This window comes from Pleurodeles waltl, chromosome 10 (assembly GCF_031143425.1).
Source record: "Pleurodeles waltl isolate 20211129_DDA chromosome 10, aPleWal1.hap1.20221129, whole genome shotgun sequence".
NCBI lineage: Eukaryota > Metazoa > Chordata > Amphibia > Caudata > Salamandridae > Pleurodeles > Pleurodeles waltl.
This window is the reverse complement of record NC_090449.1, coordinates 971,206,283-971,221,325: the sequence shown is the minus strand read 5'-3', so window position 1 is coordinate 971,221,325 and position 15,043 is coordinate 971,206,283.

The following is a 15,043-nucleotide window of genomic DNA, read 5'->3' as shown; positions in this document are numbered from 1 at the left end:
TTCACCCTGGCACTGCCCCATGCATCTATTTTTATTATACAAGCATCCTCTATCTCTCATTCCACAAATTAAGGAATTTCTTTCACTGTAAACCTTGCTACCCCTTCCACATGCCACAGCATGCCACAAAGTTCTAGCATGCACTGCCATTACTAAATAGGCCAAAAATTGTCCAGACAGTGCCAGGGGGTGATTTACAATGGGACCGCTTTCATTTGGCTAACATTTAGAAAGAAAAACAACTTCAAAAAGGATTTTTCTCCAGGTGAGGATTGAACCCTGGTCAAAAGCGATGCTATCCCAAGCAGCTTCTCTTTTAAATAACCCATTTTTGAATCCAAATTGACAGGTTACCCCTATAGTTAAATAATATATGGTAGGTTCCCACTTGTAGCTATAAAATGAAGGCAACCAATTGCCAATTCTTCTTAAGGGTTCCCTGAAATGTTCAAAGACATATCTCAAAGCATTATCCATATTTGAGTTTATTCAGAAGGAATAGATAATTTCCATATTGTATTTCACTGATTAAATCATAGAACATAGTGAACATTCAGCCAGCCGACACATGTTTTGCCCATTGGGGTGCATTCACCTGGGCTTTCTCAAGGCATAAAGATACATTTGAACCTCTAGAGATGTCCTGAACAATCACTTACACAACAAATATTCCGTATTTCAAATAATGCCACAAACACGAGGATAAGCAGGCCAGCGCGTCCGATGCCATTATCAGGATTAATCAATTAAATACAATATGGAAATCAATGGACATTGATAATCCATTACGTGGCACTAAATTGGAGGATGAAGACAGGGTGCTTAGGAAATGCTGCAGTGACCTGTTAGCAAACAACTGCTGCTCGTATCTTTCAACACAGCGCCATTCGGCTGGTGGTGGGAGGGTAAAGGAGGATAGGTGCCATTTTTACAGTGCAGATGGAATCCTCTAGGGAGTCACTGCTCTTTATGTTTCTACTGTGAGCGCTAATCCACAAAATTGATTACAGCCAGGTACAAAGTCTTCACACAATGAGTGTTCATGCTTAGGGTGCTCCAGTTGGAGACATCATCGCCTCTCCCTGCTGTTTGGATCAGCACCTCCATCAAATACTGTCTTTGCTCTGCAGGAGGAGAAGGCATCTGTAAGAAACTGAGATACTGGTTAAGAGCGGTGTAAACCCTTATCATGCAGCGACCACAATCCTTCTCAAGATGAACCACAGAAGTCTCTAAATTAACCTGTGCTTACCCCTCTCATAGCTTGGCACAGAAGCAGCCAAGCTTAACTTAGAAGTAATGTGTGCATTGTTATGCAGCGCACAAGCAGTAACAAAATGAATACACAACACAATGCAAATCCCACACAAATTTAGAAAAATAAGTACATTTTAATAAATAATTTGAGGACAAAAGGTCAAAAATCCACTCAATAGATCCAGACATATGCATTTTTCAAATGTTTAGGTAAGTACAGAAAGTACAGAGCCTAAAAGCACAAAGTGCCACTCATGGTCATCTGGTTGTTCTAGATCAAGGAAAGTCACAGGTTCATGCTGACTACTATGGAGTGCAGGCCAGATACAGGTACGAAGGCAATGTCACAAAGAGCCCAACACTTCAGGATTTCTCATTGTCTTCACAGGAGAAGCTCAGGGCCTGTGGAAGTACTTCATGAGGATCAGGAACTCACTAAACAGAGGTAATCAGGGTGAGGTAGATCCAGTTATAGGTCCAGGCAGCTCCAGAGCAGCAGGTCCATTGAGCAGTTTCAGGGAGTTCTCTGAAGCTTGTTGTGTGCCTGTAGTTCAGAACAGTAGGTCAGCCAGCTGACTTTTGGAGTCAATCAAAAATCCTGTGTTGAAGGGAGCATGTTGGGCCCTCTGTCCCACAGAGAAAGGCAGGCCTCAAGCAGCAGGACAGATCTCTGGCAGCAGGGCAATCCTTCTTCTATAATGTCGACAGGTCCAGGAGTGTAGAGTTGGTCTCAGGGTCTAGGATTTATACTTGGTGTCTGCTTTGATGTGGGAGAAACATCTAGGCATCCCCCCACATCTGGTTCTAGAATTTCCTTTCTGCCCCCGCCCGGGGTCCAAGAGGTCTGGATGACAATAGCCTGGTGTCAGGTTCAAGAATAGTGACTTAAAATCCTATTAAATCATTAAAGAGGGAAATAAATACAATTCACTTGAATGTAAAAATTATATTCCTACCTGCTTCCAATCAAATATTGTCCCTTACTAAATGTAATACTGTAAACCAGTGCTATCCTTTGGGGGAGGTATGTCTTGCAGTAGTGAAAAACAAATGTACAAATGTAAGTGTTTTTCAGAACTAGGAAATGTGAAACATGAAAAAAACACACATGTCCAACTTTTTAAAAACACTGCACCCTGCCCTTTGGGCTGTTTAGGGTCTGCCTTAGGAGTGACTGTATATATATATATATATATATATATATATATATATATATATATCACACACTGCCTAAATATGGCATCCCTGGAACCTGTTTTAATGGGCTAATTGAATGGGTGCTATAATATGTGCTGCAGGCCCACTAGTAACATTCAATTATCAGGCCTGAATTCATGCTGTATCACTTTATTAGGTACATAGAAGTAAATTAAATATGCCATTTGGGTATAAACCTATGGGAGAGAGCAGAAGCACTTTAGTACTCGTTAGCAGTGGTAAAATGCACAGAGTCCTAAATGCCAACCGAAATAGGTTCAGAAAATAAGAGGGGTGAAGGTAGAAAGTATGAGGTGACCCTTCAGAGAGGGCCAAGTCAATAACACCTTTGAAAGTAAACTGTCTCCAACAGAAGACATTAGAAAGAAGGCAGGACTGCCCAGGTGTGCGCAAAAATGTCTGTGCTGCTGTTGCTGCAGGACTCACACTACAGACTGCAGAGCATCACAGATGCAGTGAAGCACAATCTAGTGAACTGAATATTGACTGTGAGTTTTTACTGATAAATTAGTGGATGATTGATTTCACTTTACAAAAATAACTCTAGAACTATTTGGTTGAGGTGCCTACAAGCTATTGATCCAGAAAGGCTAGTCGGATATGCCATAGTGAGCTCACATCTGTATCCTAATCTAAATTTTTTATATTCTATTGAATATGACCCTTTAGATCTGTTTTAGGAATGTGTGCCTCATAAATCTTATTTTGTATGCTACTTCTAAGTTAGTAAGGGCTACATGTATGTACGTTCTGCAACTCGCAAATTGGTTGCAGCGTTATTTGCGACCGTGCAAAAAGCAAAATGGTATGTTCCAATACCATTTCGGAGTGCCAAATAGCAATGCAACCAATTACCGAATCGCAAAAATGTGTGACTCAAGATTGCGACTCGCAATTAAGAAATTGCAATTTGCGAGTTGCAAACCGCATGTACAAGGCAGACACAAATTGTGAATAGTCGCAAAAATCCCATTTGCACACCCAGATTAGCACTGATTCCAAACAGGTGGTAGCCAGAATCAAAGTATAAAAGCAGACCCAGAAGGCATCTGTCTTTCTCAAAATGGCTGCACTCTACGTGATTGCATGTAGGAGGAGAGTCCAGGCCGCCCAGCAGAGGAGGAGGAGGCAGAGACAGGAGGGGATATACAGAACCCGGCAGACCATATTTCAACAAACTGAGGAGGAAATATATGACAAATACAGACTGAGCAGCGATGTTATCTTAGAGATAATTGAACTGCTGAAACCTCAGCTAGAACGCCAGAACCTGCGCAGCTGCTCCATTCCCACACACGTGCAAGTGCTCTGCTCACTGCACCTCTTGGCCTCTGGTAGCTACCAGGGGGTGATTGCAGTTGCTGGTGGGGTGTCCCAAAGTGCCCTGTCTCCATTTTTGACGGTTCTTAGATGCCTTACTCACACACATGTCCAGATACATGTACCTACCCAGGAATGAGGAGGAAATACACAACACCAAATTGGACTTCTACAGAATTGCAAACTTTCCCCATGTAATAGGATATGTGGATGGGACAAGTATACCGATTTGCCCACCTGCAAATCTGGAATATGCGTTCCGCCATAGGAAATGTACTCACTCACTCAACATCCAGGTGGTATGTGATGCTCACAATGTCATAACTGATATAGTGGCAAAATTTCCAGGGAGCATACATGATGCATACATATTCAGGCACAGTGGGAGACACCAACGCCTATAACGTGGGGAGTTTGGTTAAGGATATTTATTAGGTACTGTGTAGTACACACCGATGTCATGAATACATGTCACTGCATAACCATGTGAAGCCACGCTCATATCTGCTGTTTTGTTCCACAGGTGACAGTGCATATGCTCTGAGGCCATGGATACTCACCCCATATCTAACACCTGCCAATCAGAATGAGAGGCGCTACAACATTGGACATCGGCACACAAGAACCGTCATTGAGAGGACATTTGGCACATTGAAGTCACATTTTCAATGCCTGCACAAAAGTGGGGGGGCACTCCAGTATGCCCCAGAGACTGCATGCAAGATTGTGGTGACATGTGCCATCCTACACAACATAACAACCAGACGTGGGCTACATCTCACCCTAGATGACACAGATTCGGAGGATGAGGATAAAGAGCCACCACAACAAAAGCCTGGGGATGTAGCATCACACTGGAGAGCACACAGAAACAGGACCACATTGCAACTCACTACTTTGGCAGGTACGTGGCAACCGTTACAGCACTCACAAAAGTAAGTCACACATAGCTAGGTTGTGCAACAAAAAATATTCCTTTAATGTCAGGAGTGTAGTATTGAACTGTTGATGTTTAGCTAGCAGTAAAAACGTTAAATGTAACAACATCTGACACATTAACATCATGTGCCTCAGGTGAATCCCAGGTAAGCAACATCACACCCTCCTGTGGCTACGCCCACCATGGCCCGTTCCTGGTTGGTCCCCTGATGTCTGGCGGGCACTGCTACTCCGCAGGATGCATGCATCTGAGGCAGAAACGCTTGAGATGTCCTCACTGCCCTGAGGGGTCTCACCAATACCCCTGCTGCCCTGAGAGGTCTGTATGAGGTCCACTGCATGACTGATGCACCCTAGTCCTCTTGCCACATCTCTGGCAAAATGGCAGAGTTCCACCTGTAGTGTACCAGTGCGCCTTGACAGGCAGGTCGTTGTGGTTGCGAGGTGATCAATTGACTGACTGAGACAGTCCAAAGGGCAGCAGTGTTGCGCTCTCTGTGCCTTGCATGGGCCCGATCCGCTACCATTTCCCTACACAGGTCATTGATGGCGGTGGTGAGGTTTGCCATGTTGTTGTTCATGTTTGTAAATTGTGTGTCAACATTGGCAAACCCCTGTGTGAGGGTCTGTTGCAGTCTGTGCAGGTTCCGGTTCATCAATCACATTTGTTTATTTTGCAGGTGATGACAGCTCAGTAGGGATGCCTCTAGTCCAAGAAATTGTTCACCTGTGACATCCTCCTCACCTGCAGCCTGTGTCTGACGATGCCGTCTCCACCCAGACGCAGCTGTTCTAAATGGCAGACTCAAACTCATCTGTGGCCTCGTTGTCAGGTTTCCTGTCTCAGTGTCCACATCTGTCTCTTCAGTGGTCTCACGTGCATGGTGGACAATTGGTGTGGTCAAACACTCCCCTGCAGATATGCTGGCTGCCTCGTCTGCTGTGATGGTGGCATCTTCGTCTCCCTGCACACTAGGGTCATCGTGGGTACTTGAGGGAGACCTGTGGGACAAGGGGTATACACTGTCAGTGCCTCTCTCATGTGTGGTGTATAACAATAAATATTCCTCAAAAGTTGGACTACTGTACTACATTGCCCATTATGCTTTGTCCTTTAGGTTGCAATCTAGGCATGGAACAAATTTGGATGATGCATGCTTCTTTGTACTGTAGTTGTGTGCATGGTGCATTGAATGGTGTAAATAAGTGAGATTTGCTACTTACTTTTAGAGGTTCCTGGTGCTGAACTGTTCAGGTCCCCAATTCCTACGACGGCCTCTGGCTCCAGTGTGATCTCCACCATGCTCTCTATGGCTGTAGGAGGTCATACTGTGGATGGTCCTCCACATGTTTCGTGTGCCTCCCTCATCTGCTCTGCCACCCTTTCTTTGGTTCTGGACCTGAGGTCGTACCACCTTTTGCGGACCTCATCGATGGTGCGATGGCTGACTTCAATCGCATTGACCTTGCTTTAAATGTCCAGCCAGATCTTCTTTTTCTGTGTGTCAGAGACACTCATTGCTGCCTTGCCAAACAGGACCTCATGGTGCAGACAGCACACCTCAGTCAGGACCTCCAGCTCCTTATCATAGAATTTCAGTTTCTCTTCCTTCCTGCAGTGGTTGTGTCCTGGGTCTGAGTTGCCATGTCTGTAGTTGCTCCCCTCAGCTGGGTGTGCCTCTGCTGTCTGTGCTGGGTAGATTCCTCCCAGTTCCATAGGGAGTACTTCCTGGTTCTGATGTCATCAAACAGCACCAGGAAGTGTGTTTTCACATTTTGTTTGCACCCATTCGCAAATTGCGACACAGTCGCAATTTTCAACTCTGGGTCACACCCATGTGCAATTTGCGAAATCGCAATTTGTGATTTCGCAAATTGCAATGCGACTCCGCACCGAATCACAAAATGGAATTGCGATTTGTACTTACATCCCGTTTTGCAAGTCAGAAATATCGATCCGCATTGAGTCCCTTTCTCCGACTCGCAATTCTTCTTCTTTTTACATGTAGCCCTTAATTCTTTATTGCCAATTAATAAAAAGCATTGCAATGTAATCAAACATTAATTTAAAAAAACATGCAAGTAAATTGTGATGGACGTTATTAAAATTAGCAGTGGCTGAATTCAAATAGTTAATAGGTTAAAACTGGAATGAAGGGAAGTCTGCAAATTGGTAGCAACATATAAAGGGTAAAATGCATGGATTTCATGATAGTAAGATTATTTGAAGATGCTCCTAGTACGGCAGCAAATCAAATTAAAATCGATTAATTGTGTTAAAAGTATCTACCAAGGTTGCAACCAGCTAAACCAATTTATCAAAATGGTATCTCATTTTGGTGTGTAATTAAAGCACTTCTCTTTTCATCAAAAGAAAAGCACTGGCTTGACAGCATTTTATTAGCTCTATTACATAGTTGAGTTCTGATTCTCTGTCACCACGCTACCTCTCACTGAAGTCTTTAATTGCTCTCCCTCACTACATGAGAGTTTAGGTGGAAAGGATTAACTTAGTGCAAAGTGTACACTGCCATCTTAGGCCAGGCCCTGAGACACCAGTGCTAAAAGGCCACAATCACCTGTGTTGGAGTTCAGCCACTCCCTGATTTCTTTATGTCACCACAACTATCTCTGACAGCAGACATGACTTTTAAGTATAGGCATGTTTTACAGCACAAAACTGCACAGGGGGCCTAAACCATAGATGACACGAACCCAAGAATAGCCTTAAAAACATGGCACCTGAGATAATCATCCTGGCCAGATTCCGCAGCAGACAGATATCAAAAGAAGCCTTTATGACAATTTATTGTGCTTAAAAGCCCACTGTTAACTTTCAGTGAATCACATGCAAAATGTAATGTGGAGCCCATAAGGATTAGTAGCATAATGTTTAGTCTGCTAGGCAATTTTTGATGCAAGTGTCTCAAACACTCATGGGCTCTCACAGCCCTAACAAACTGCTTCAGTCAGACACTATCTTATTCTAATTTCAATGTCTTCAGCCACTGCTGTCCAAGGAAGAGATTCGAGCAAGCATAATCTGGATGTTCCAGGAGAAGGAAGACACTTTCTATAGCAGCTGCCCTATTGGGAGATTCCTGGGAGCAGGACAAAGGAAAGACAATTATAGGATTCCACACTCCCAATAACCACCTGACTGCAGATTGTAGAGGAAATTAGAGGACGCAGATGTAAGAGGAGACAGGCACTCACAAAGGACAGGCAGAATTGTTTTTCATGTTTTATGTCAAAGGTAGGAGAAGATATGTTGTTATGTAGTGGCCTGGCCATTCTTCATGCTGCACTCTTACACAGAGCTGAAAGCTTCATAGCTGCCTCTTCATTCAAGAGTGATTCTATGACTTATATGCATCTCAAGAGTTTGACTGAGCTTATCCACCTACAGAGAGGACAATCTATTCTGGTTTATGGTCTACAGGCTCACTTTATTATCTGATGTGTTATTATTTTCATCTTCCTGTTTGTATCACACCCTTGATCAATCAGAGACAACATTATATGGTTCACAGACCTTAAAAAAACACTACACGCAGCGCCACTTTTTAAAAATCTGCTCTAAAGTTTGAGAGGCTGTGGTGGCTTGTTGGGCTATTTTGCCATTCAGAAAGGACATGACTATCTGAAAACTTGCTCTGTGGCATTCTATGCTACAGTGATTTCCTTTGCAAATGCATTAGCTTTTGCACATTTTAAAATCTTTTTACAAAGGGATTTAGGAGCAGCTTTATAAACTAGTTTATCTTTGTGCAGATACACCCTTCTTCAGCACATTTCCCACTGTTTACATTTACTCTTCCCAGCTAAGGGCTCTGGGAAGACCACGTAGCTGAAAAAGTGCTTCTTTTAGCTGGTCTTTGCCCCAGGGCTGAATTAAAAAAATTAAACAGCCTCATTCACCCCTTGAGTTAGTTTAGGTAGGATTTTCTCACACAAGTCCTCAAGCATCCTGTCTGTAATAAGGTGCCATGGACGAGTAGTACATATTTATCTGCTATCTTCAACCCTCTCTAGTGACAATGACAGGGAAAATAATACTAGATAATGATCTGACTAAGATAACTGAAAGTTTTTTTTTGCTACTAGTGAGGTAGTATTCGAAAGGATAAGCTCTAGCAAATGATCTTGATTATATGTAGGATCCCTAACATTTTGTTCCATATTAAGATCCTCCAGTGTCTCCACAAAGCTATTTGCCTCTTTACAGTTGAGCTTATCAAGATGTAAATAAAAGTCTTCCAACACCGTAAAATTTGAATGAAACATCAAATACAATGCTACTACCTTGTCAAGCAGTTCTCCAAAGTTGGATGCATGCTTGGGTGGACGATGAATTAAAGTCCCAGAGAGAGAAAAATTGTTGGAGATTTTAACTGAGAAAATGAATGACTCCACCTGATTCAGAACATTAAGGCCCATATTTATACTTTTTGACGCTAAACTGCGCTAACGCAGTTTAGCGTCAAAAAATTTAGCGCCGTCTAACGCCATTCTGAAGCGCCATGCGGGCGCCGTATTTATGGAATGGCGTTAGCCGGCGCAAGCAGACCGGCGCTGCCTGGTGTGCGTGGAAAAAAACCACGTAGACCAGTCAGCGCCGGCGTTGGGAAAAAATGACGTTAGGGCGTCTTAAAATGGGGCAAGTCAGGTTGAGGCAAAAAAATCGCCTCAACCCGATTTGCGCCATTTTTTTACGACGCCCAGACGCCATTTCATGACTCCTGTCTTAGTAAAGACAGGAGTCATGCCCCCTTGCCCAATGGCCATGCCCAGGGGACTTGTGTCCCCTGGGCATGGTCATTGGGCATAGTGGCATGTAGGGGGGCACAAATAAGGCCCCCCTGTGCCACCCAAAAAAAATTAAAATATATAAAAAATTATACTTACCTGAACTTACCTGAATGTCCCTGGGGTGGGTCCCTCCATCCTTGGGTGTCCTCCTGGGCTGGGCAGGGGTGGCAGGGGGGGTCCCTGGGGGCAGGGGAGGGCACCTGTGGGCTCATTTTGAGCCCACAGGCCCCTTAACGCCTACCCTGACCCAGGCGTTAAATAGTGGCGCAAATGCGGGTTTTTTGACCCGCCAACTCCCGGGCGTGATTTTTGCCCGGGAGTATAAATACGACGCATTTGCGTCGCCGTCATTTTTTTAGACGGGAACGCCTTCCTTGCATCTCATTAACGCAAGGAAGGCGTTCACGCAAAAAAATGACGCTATTTGCCAATACTTTGGCGCTAGACGCGTCTAACGCCAAAGTATAAATATGGCGTTAGTTTTGCGCCGAATTTGCGTCGAAAAAAACGACGCTAATTCGGCGCAAACGGAGTATAAATACGGGCCTTAGGCCCATATTTATACTTTTTGACGCTAAACTGCGCTAACGCAGTTTAGCGTCAAAAAATTTAGCGCCGTCTAACGCCATTCTGAAGCGCCATGCGGGCGCCGTATTTATGGAATGGCGTTAGCCGGCGCAAGCAGACCGGCGCTGCCTGGTGTGCGTGGAAAAAAACCACGTAGACCAGGCAGCGCCGGCGTTGGGCAAAAATGACGTTAGGGCGTCTTAAAATGGGGCAAGTCAGGTTGAGGCAAAAAAATCGCCTCAACCCGATTTGCGCCATTTTTTTACGACGCCCAGACGCCATTTCATGACTCCTGTCTTAGTAAAGACAGGAGTCATGCCCCCTTGCCCAATGGCCATGCCCAGGGGACTTGTGTCCCCTGGGCATGGTCATTGGGCATAGTGGCATGTAGGGGGGCACAAATAAGGCCCCCCTATGCCACCCAAAAAAAATTAAAAAATATAAAAAATTATACTTACCTGAACTTACCTGAATGTCCCTGGGGTGGGTCCCTCCATCCTTGGGTGTCCTCCTGGGGTGGGCAGGGGTGGCAGGGGGGGTCCCTGGGGGCAGGGGAGGGCACCTGTGGGCTCATTTTGAGCCCACAGGCCCCTTAACGCCTACCCTGACCCAGGCGTTAAATAGTGGTGCAAATGCGGGGTTTTTTGACCCGCCAACTCCCGGGCGTGATTTTTGCCCGGGAGTATAAATACGACGCATTTGCGTTGCCGTAATTTTTTTAGACGGGAACGCCTTCCTTGCATCTCATTAACGCAAGGAAGGCGTTCACGCAAAAAAATGACGCTATTTGCCAATACTTTGGCGCTAGACGCGTCTAACGCCAAAGTATAAATATGGCGTTAGTTTTGCGCCGAATTTGCGCCGAAAAAAACGACGCAAATTCGGCGCAAACGGAGTATAAATACGGGCCTTAATTTTATGAGAGCAGTGGTGTTTCGAGTGGTAAGTTACCACCAGGCCACCACTCATACTAGAAACACGATCTCAATGTGATATTTGCTAGCCATCTACGACAGTTACAGCCAAACCTAGTCAGATAAAGTTATTCAGCTAGGTTTCTGTTATAAATATATTATCCCAAAAGTTGTCAGTCATTCAGGAACCTCTATATGTCTCATTTATGCTTTGAGGGTGATTTCACATTTATTAGGCATGCTCTTAACTTGTTGCCCCCCTTTGGTATGGGATTTAGTTCTAAATGGAGAGGGTCTTCTGCACCACTGCTCTCCTTGATATATTTTACTTCTTGAAGTGCAAAACAGCAGCTTTGAAATTTGTGTACTACACATTAATCTGTGTTAAAGCAAAAATCTCAGCTATATTTTTTGTTACGGGTATCTGCAATGCACCTGTGAAACAAATAGACTGGACTCTGCCATGGACATTCCCCCACCATCACCCCTCACCATTTTACAGCATTCTCCGATATTGAGCACCAAAATAAACACCCTTAAAGCACAAAACAATCTGGAGTCTGTCTGTGATTTCGGAATAGAGACAAAATGCTCTTTCAATTGTAATGTCAACATACCTATGTCAAACAGCTCTAGTCTATGAGGAAACAAAGCAGATGTCACACAGTGGGACCCACATCTGTGCAATCGTAAGGGAAAGTGACAACTCAGTGACCATACACTGGGTAAAAAGGGCAGACAGTAGAGAGGTAGTAGTGTTAAAGTACATGTAGTAGGCAGGTTTGTCTTCTTATCTGTTTCTCACTGGAAGTATTGCAGGATAATCGAGTTCCTGTTGTTGATGTCCTCTTCTTCTGCTTCCTCATCTTCACTGTCCACAGGCTCCACAGCTGCCACAACACCTCCATCTGGACCATCCTCCTGCAGAAAAGGCACCTGTCATCGCAAAGCTAAGTTGTGAAGCATACAGCAGGCCACGATGATCTGGCATACCTTCTTTGGTGAGTAGAATAGGGAACCACCTGTCATATGGAGGCACCTTAACCTGGCCTTCAGGAGGCCGAAGGTCCTCTCTATAATCCTCCTAGTTCACCCATGGGTCTCATTGTAGCAATCCTCTGCCCTTGTCCTGGGATTCCTCACTGGGGTCAGTAGCCATGACAGGTTGGGGTACCAGAGTCACCTGAAAATGTTGAGGGACAACTGTTAGACACACACTAACCTGTAGGAATATTCCCAGACCCAGACAACTATTCACATGGATTTTGTTCCAGGTGCTCACCTATTAGCCACACACGGTGCCTCTGGAGTTGCCCCATCACATAAGGGATGCTGCTATTCCACAGGATGTAAGCGTCATGCACTGAGCCAGGGAATTTGGCATTCACATGGGAGATGTACTGGTCTGCCAAACACACCATCTGCACATTCATTGAATGATAACTCTTTCGGATTCTGTACACCTGTTCACTCCTGCGGGGAGACCAAGGCCACATGTGTCCCATCAATGGCACCTATGATGTTGGGGATATGTCCCAGGGCATAGAAGTCACCTTTCACTGTAGGCAAATCCTCCACCTGAGGGAAAACGATGTAGCTCCACATGTGTTTCAGCAGGGCAGACAACACTCTGGACAACACACTGGAAAACATAGGCTGGGACATCCCTGATGCTATGGCCACTGTAGTTTGAAAAGACCCACTTGCAAGGAAATGGAGTACTGATAGCACCTGCACTTGAGGGGGGATTCCTGTGGGATGGCGGATAGCTGACATCAGGTCTGGCTCCAACTGGGCACACAGTTCCAGGACTGTGGCACGATCAAGCCTGTAGGTGATGATTACATTTCTTTCCTCCATTGTCGACAGGTCCACCAGCGGTCTGTACACCAGAGGATGCCACCATCTCCTCACATGTCCCAGCGGACGGTACCTATGAAGGACAACAGCGAGCACAGAGTCAACCAACTCAGAGGTACGTACACACAGCTTACACAGAACACAATACATAATCAGAAATTAGCATGTATGAGTGTTGAGGCAAGGCCTAGGTATGTGTGACCCAGTTAAAAAAAGAGCCATGTGGGCCCCTGAAATGGCGGCTGCCTGACCTGTAAAGTGGGACAATGGGATATGAGGTAACTGCACTGGCGTTGTACACCGTCGCGGTAGGGGGTGGAAGACCGCGGCACAATTCTGCATTGGTTTACATTGGACCCTATGGGTCCCAGGAGCCAATGACGATGTACGCCGGCGGTGACGGTACGCAACGCTGCGGACGTGACTGCCATTTTCTATCTGTTCACTCACTCAATACCTGATCTTCGACAGGAGAGGACCTACACTGCAAGTGCTGCTGTGACCTCAGTCTGGAAGAGACAATGGCTCTTGCGTCTGGGGAAAGCGCCTCTGCCTTCACATCGGAGGAGTTGGAGAAACTTGTGGATGGGGTCCTCCCCCAGTACACGCTACTCTAAGGTCCTCCAGACAAACAGGTAAGTACACTGGGAGCATGCTGTATGGGCTATGCCTGTGTGGAGTGGGGTGGATGAAAGATGGGGGGGAGAATGAGGCGTGCATGAAACGACGGAGAGTGCATGTGCCACGTGGCAAGGGTAGGGATGCGGGCCAATGACTGTGATGGTGCAGTTGGTAATAACTTCTCTTTTTCTCCTGTACTATTCCTGTAGGTCAGCGCCTACCAGAAGAAGGATATTTGGCGTGCCATCACCAAGGACGTCTGGACCCTGGGGGTCTATCACAGACGGAGTACCCACTGCCGTAAAGATGGGAGGACATTCGCCGCTGGAGCAAGAAGACGGCGGAGGCCCAGCTGGGGATGGCCTCCCAACGTGGGAGGGGTGCCCGTCGCACCATGACCCACCTGATGTTCAGGATCCTGACGGTGGCGTACCCGGAGTTGGATGGGCGCTTGAGGGCATCACAGCAGCAACAAGGGGGTGAGTACACTCTCATTCTGCTGATTCAGCGAGCAGTGGAGGTGTCTGGGTGGGGGAGGTGGGCTGTGGGTTCCCCTAGGCCACGGCGAGTGTGCTAGTTAGGTCCCCTTTTTAAGGCAGGCCTGTGGCACCCCACCCCACCTGGGTACAGTGCCAACTACACCCAGTCAGGCTCCTGTGACATCCTTGTTTGCAGATGTCGGCCATAGCCTTGTAGGCCATGTCCCAGGGATTGCATAGTGGACCCCAAGTGTGCAGCGTAGTGCAGGGGGCTTCTGTGTCTGTCGTGTCCGCCAACGGTAGCGGTAATGCATGCACTCAACATGTCTTTCTTCTGTCGTTCCCCCCCCCCTTTTTTGTGGTCTCCATGTTCTTGTGTGCATTAGCATCATCAGGCGGAGGAGCAGTGGCACCGGAGCAGGAGGGAGCTGCATCCCACATGGCCCTGGAGGGTGACACTACCGAGTCTGATTTCACCAGTGGAACGGAGGGCAAGGGGAGCTCCACAGCGGAAACAGGAGCTGACACCAGTGATACGGACTTGTCCTCTGATGGGAGCTCCCTTTTAGTGGCGGGCCCATCTGTGCCCCTCCCATCTACAGGGACAGCCGCCACCCCCCCTTCCAACACCACCCTCCCAGCAGCCCCTCAGCCTTTGCCCCGTGCCCGCTCACCCAGGAGGGTGGGCATCTCCTTCGCCCCAGGCACCTCAGGCCCTGCCCCAGTCACCCCTGCTGCCCTCAGTGAGGAGGCCATTGACCTCCTCAGGTCCCTCACTGTTGTGCAGTCTACCATCTTGAATGCCATCCAGAGTGTAGAGAGGCAGTTGCAACAAACCAATGCATCCCTGGAGGGCATTCATTCTGGTCAGGCAGCCCTTCAGCGAGCTTTTCAGACTCTGGCCTCAGCACTGATGGCAGCCATTGTCCCTGTCTCTAGCCTCCCCCCTCCAACTTTCTCCACCGAGACCCACACCCCCGTACTTCAGCCTACCCCAAGCACACCATCAGACCAGCATGCACACACCCCAACACACAAAGGAAGCTCAGGCAAACA